Here is a 6,168-nt window from a genome sequence, read left to right on the forward strand (position 1 = left end):
TTTTTTTTTTTTCCAAAATGGCATACAGTACAAAATTTTTATTGGTGGTACAAGTTAGTACAAAATAAGTACTAAATAATCAAGTAGACGCGACTTGATTTTGCCGATTTGGTTCTGCCACCTTAAAAAAGAATCTAGAATTTTTATCAGTCACCAAAGAAGTCTAGCGTTAATTCCACATTGTTTATAGCATTAAGAGGATTCACTTTGTTTTCTTCCTAATAGGGGTTTCTACCTTGTTGGGTCAAAAAAATCGATTTTTTTACATATTCTTAAAGATTGTACTTTAAAAAATATGTGATAAAAATTTCAAGTTAAAATTCGAAAAATTGATCGAGTTACAGCCTGTTGAAAAGTCAGGTAGCCTTGCGGAGCGCTGCGGCTTATATGCTTGTCGCCCTCTTTTGGGTCTTTGCAGCTGCTCTATTATTCTTTTGTTATATTTCTACGTGGCCACCATTAGGACGTTAGGACGATCTATTTATGAGGACTTATCGTCGGATGATTTATTGAAACAATGTTTAGGTGGCCACACTCAAAACAACAACGAGTGTCTCAACACTTTGATTTGGAGTTTTGCATCGAAACATATTCTGCACAAGAAAAACTATTGAAATTGCATTATTTTTGGCAACATGCATTTTCAATGAAGGTTTTAATTCTGTGCTTCGAATAATGGAAGCCATGGGAATTAAGATTGGGATGAACGCGTCAATAATGGCTACCAGACGAGACAATAAACGGATAAGAAACGCTGACAAACATGCTCTACAAGCTTCAAAAGAAGCCCGATCTGCCCGTCGATTGGAGATTGCAACAAAAATGAGCTATATGAAGAGGAAGAGGGAATACTATACAGTCCTGGGATCGTCGACTAGCTGTAAGTACTACTTAAATTTTAAACGCGTTTTTCTCGAAACGACGTTTGTGAAGTTGGTGGAAGTTCTGTACAAGTCCCAAATCATGCGATCGATATGATTTTGGTCTTAAAATGTTCGGAAATACCGCCTCTCTAAAGTAGAATAGAATAAAGAGAAAATATTAAAAACTTTTTCTTTATGAATAAATAACTGCAACAATTTTTCGTAAAAATAACACATTTTTTGTTTGAATGACTACAACTCACTCAAAAATTTTTGTAATTTTTTTATTTTAGTCTATATGAAGCACAAACCTCTAGATTATAAAAAAATTTGTTTTTTTTTTTCAGGTCATTTTTCAGCCTCTAAGAACTTCCACCAGCTGATTATCTCGTTCCGCCGCACACTCCGCCCACCCGGCCCACCCAGCTCCATTACTTAAATTGTCGTAGCGATTTTTTTTTATGTTTAATTAAGATAAATTTTAATGTATTCCAAATTTTAGAATTTTATCTTTAATAGTTCCTTTTCTATAAATTCCAAAAAATTTTTCCTGGCCAACAAAGTAGAAACCTCCCTTAAAATTTTTCACAAAGATTTAAAAAAACTTTTTCCTGTCTTAATCGATAAATCTAACATTAGCTATAGTGTGTCAATTAGTAATAGAATCAAATTTCAAAATTACAGAGTTAATTATTTGGTAATATTTTCCATATTTTAAGATTTTAAGATTTGTTAAACCATTTGGAAAATAGTAATGATTAATAATACGGAACAAGATGTTTTATATAAAACAAGATACTTTATATTATCATATCTTATAAACATTTTATATTTCCATGTCTTATAGAATGGATGTAAAAATAATATTCTTATTTGTAACTTCTGTTTATAAATCTAATGGACTTCCACATAATTTATATTATTGAACTTTATTTGCTTATTTTTATAGGAAATTTTATATTTTCAATTTCAACTTATGAGTTTTACATACAAAGGAGTTTAATAAACAAAGTTGTTTTAACATCTACTATTTTATAATAGTAAAAAGTAAACCTTTTTAATTTTCATGCATGTTTCATATTACCACTCCATTCTCCAACCTCATTTCTTGTACATAAAAAAAATATTTGCTAACATTTCTACAGTTATTGATACAATTATTGTATTTAATATTAAATTTCTTGTCTGAAACAAAAAGTGATCTATATTCCCACTTTCTCCTCTACTACTTTTAAGTGTAACTTCCTGAAAACCTGTTATAAAACAATGAATATAAAATCTCAAAGACAGATCCAACGATTCTCCTAAGATTTGTTATATATTTATTTCTTTTTAAATAATTACCTGTAATGTATTGAAAGCAGAATCTCTAAAAAAATTCTTTAAAAAAATAATCAAAATATAATAAACAATGACAATTTACAATTATGCTAATAAAATTAAAACAAAATTAGTTTTACAAATTCTACTCACGATATATTTTAGCAATATCCTTTAAATAATAAATCTGTTTCCACTTTTTTCAAAGTTTTCTAGAGTGGAATCATATTCATTGCAAGCAAAGACATGATCTGCACTGATCATTGTGATTATTTATTACATTTAAGAAAATAAATACTTTTTAAGAACTCCTATGACATTTCCATAAACAATGAACAACCATAAATCAACTCACAAAATTACAGAAATGTTATATATATGTCCTTGAGTCAGTAGTGTTTGAAAATAGACCAATTTTTCGATCTGTAAGAAAAACTTCCTTAGAATTTAAAAAATAATTCAATTGCTAATTGCTAGAACTTTTGCAAATATGTATAAAAATTTTCTTTTCATTATAAAGTAATTTATTTAAAATAAACATTAAAATAAATAGATAAACAGATCTTCACATTGTACTTCATCTAAAATATATCTTATTTCAATGTATGCAAAATTGCCAAAGAGTACAATATGATTTTTATATACAGGGTATAAAAAAATTACGACAAACTTTGAGGGGAAATAGAGGACATAAAAACAAACATATTTTGTTAATAATGTTTTTCTCTACGAAGCTTTGTTTTAATACTACAGGGCACAAAATAGGAATTTTATGATTTTAACAAAAAACAAACATATAAGTGGAAAAATTAAATTTATTTCAATTACACATATATTTTTAATCTTCAGAAAACAATGAACAAAAGAACGGAACAAAAATACGCAATTGAAAAACACAAAGATGACATCGTCGAAACACAAGGGTATTTTGTATTTACTTTCACAACTCTTATCGATGAGGCATTGAAACAGAAACAGAATCGTTAACCCGAATTTCGACGATGTCATCTTTGTGTTGAAGCAAATGGAGGAATTTTTGAACATTTATTATAAATTGAGCTAATCAATTGCGCATTTTTGTTCCGTTCTTTTGTTCATTGTTTTTTGAAGATTAAAATATATATGTGTAATTGAAATAAATTTAATTTTTCAACTTATATGTTTGTTTTTTATTAAAATCATAAAATTCCTATTTTGTACCCTGTAGTATTAAAACGAAGCGTCGTAGAGAAAAATATTATTAAACATTGTAAAATATGTTTGTTTTTATATTCTCTATTTCCCCTCAAAATTTATCGGTCTAATTTTTTTACACCCTGTATATATTTGCATATAAAGGGTAAAATTCTTTTTATGACCATTGTAGAAATGTGTAACTATTAAAATCTGACAAGAAATGAAGAAGAAAGTCCAACAAGACAAACTGAAACACAATATAATGTTGATATCTCAATTTGTTCTGATTTTTTAATTTTAATAACTGTTTAATTTTAATAACTATTTATTTCAAGAAGAACTGTTAAAAAGTAAACCAGAACTCAGTTTACGAATCTCCATGAGTTAAGATAGTAGTACATACACAAGCTCCTCAGAACTAATTTGCCCTGACAATGGATATAAAATTAGTAATTGGTTTTTGTGTGATTTTAATTGTTTTAATTGTTATAACTTATTTTATAATTGTAATAATATTTCTATGCTTCTAAAAAAAGAATCCAAAACTTTAATTGCAAATATTATATTGTAAATTTGAATGCTAACGTCACATACTCCTCTTCATTTGTATTGCCTACATCAAAAAAATGTTACATGCCCATTATTTTAAATATTAAATATAATAATATATAGTAGAATAATATAAAAATATTAATAAAAATAAATATTATTGTGTGAGATAAAATATAAAAAAAAATTAACAAGTATTGCAGTCATTTATTCATTAAATGTGTATATATATCTATCAAATTACTACACAGAGTATTTCAGAAATTGGTAAGCAAACTTTAAGAGTATACTTTATTCTCTATAAAGATAAAAAGTTCATACAAACATGGGTCCAAAAACATTTTTCAGATTATAAAAATGTTTTGTTGATGGCAGACTGTGACAAATATAACTTTCAAGTTTAGAGTTCCAAATGTTATTATTATTCATTTTTTTAATAGAAATATACAATAGTATCTGTTATTGGGTTGGCCTCTATTTAGAATTGAAATCATTGCATAGTGAATATTAAGAATATTAGTCTTTATTTAAGAGCTTAAGAATTAAGATAAAAAGTAAATAAAATGTTTATAATCTAAAAAAGCATTTCTATATTTAATTTTGTATAAACCTTGATCTTTACAATAAATACAATATATTCAAAAAGTTTGGTCAATTATTTCTAATAATTACACCGATTAAAGACATAATTTTTTATTATGATTGAGAATGATGTTTATAATTGGTATGTTATAAACATAGAAGATATTAATATAACATTTGACACTTTTTTGTATAAGATATAAATTATATATGCCCACAGGACATACACACAAATTTAAGTTCCTAAAACTAAAAATTAAAAAAATAAAGTGATTTGTACATAACTGCTTGATGCTATAAAATACAGAGATTCAAATATTTATATGTTTAAATATGTGTATAAGTAATGTTAAATGTTAGAATCAACAAATTGGAAAATTATATGAAAATTATATGAAAAATTTAAGAAAAAATCTAATATATATTAAGAATATTTAAGAATCAAAACGTTCATATTTGCAAATTAGTTCCCTAAAAATAATATATTTACAAAAATGACAATGGACAAATTAACAAAAAAAGAAAAATATACATACATAGTTAACTACTACAAGCAAATAGATGAAGAAATATACAAAGTAAATATATATGTATAGTATAATTACCTTTCATTTAATCTATTTGATGATGATAAGCGAACGATAATAAGATACTTCTGTAGGATAAAGAAAAATAAGGTAATAATGAAGCAAGATGAAATAAAATGAATATGAAATAGAATAAGGTAAAACAAGATAAAGTAAGGAAAGGACGAAATTGAACAAACTAAGGTAAGATAAATTGAAGTGATATGAAATGAACTAAAATAAAATAAGGTAAATTATGTGGCTTGGTATAAAATGGTGTGATATGGTGTAGTGCAGTATAATGTGGTAAGGTAAGGTAAAGTATGATGAGATAAGATGAGGTAAGATGTTAAGATGTTAGGTAAGGTGAGGTAAGGGGAGATAAAAAGAAATGAAACAAGACAAGAAGAAACAAAACAAGGAGTTTGAGAAAGAAAGGACGTGTTGATATGTGTACAAGATTGCTGTAGTATGGCGTTACGTCGCGCGAAAAATATTATATCACGACTGTCACAACAAAAGAACATTCGACGAACATGGCTGGTGACGGGTGATTATTCCACCTCTTGGCCACTCAGAGAATCTCGTCCAGGAACATTTAAAAACGAAACATTTCAAGATCGCAGAATTTCGAATTCAACACGACACACAACACACTATTCGCAGAAACACGCGACATATACACGCTCTTATTTAAAGGCACTGAACGTAGTTTTTTTTACAAAATACACGTCGGATTGACGAAAAATACGCTACTAACAAGTGGCAGCCATCTTGGTACGAGCGATGCACAAACCCACTGAACTTTACTAATGGAGAGTTCACATTGCGCTGATGCTAGATCACAGATGTCTATAGGTGTGTTCGCGAAGCTCACTATCGCGCTACCAACGCAAACGCTACCAAGGACTGTTCACGAAGTCAGTAGCGCGATAGCGATAGTGAGCTCTATAAACAGCAGTAATGGCTCCTGCACACAGGACGCGGTAATGCTTGCCGCGCGGCGGAAGTTCGCGCGACAACCAATCAATATGCTGCTTTCCGTAATAACCTTCTAGCTCTTATGGAAAAACAATATGTTGATTGGCTGTCGCGCGGACTTTTGTCGCGCG

At 28.3% G+C, this 6,168-nt stretch overlaps 1 protein-coding gene across 12 annotated transcripts in view; it reads right to left on the minus strand.

The window, feature by feature from the left end:
• The window catches only part of LOC116846699 (rho guanine nucleotide exchange factor 11), a 660,614-nt gene extending 654,745 nt beyond the window's left edge, over positions 1 to 5,869 (minus strand). For 4 of the 12 annotated variants that reach the window (XM_032820895.1, XM_032820894.1, XM_032820890.1 and 1 more), the window contains exon 1: positions 5,096 to 5,856. The gene's annotated coding sequence lies outside the window, so the exon portion shown is untranslated. Of the gene's footprint in view, positions 1 to 5,095 lie in introns of all 12 variants that reach the window. The other 8 variants (XM_032820896.1, XM_032820892.1, XM_032820888.1 and 5 more) reach the window with 7 other exon arrangements.
• Between the last annotated feature and the right edge of the window lie 299 nt (positions 5,870 to 6,168).

Source organism: Odontomachus brunneus, unplaced genomic scaffold (genome assembly GCF_010583005.1).
Source record: "Odontomachus brunneus isolate Ranch 3 - 2012 unplaced genomic scaffold, Obru_v1 Obru_scaffold_067, whole genome shotgun sequence".
NCBI classification, from domain to species: domain Eukaryota; kingdom Metazoa; phylum Arthropoda; class Insecta; order Hymenoptera; family Formicidae; genus Odontomachus; species Odontomachus brunneus.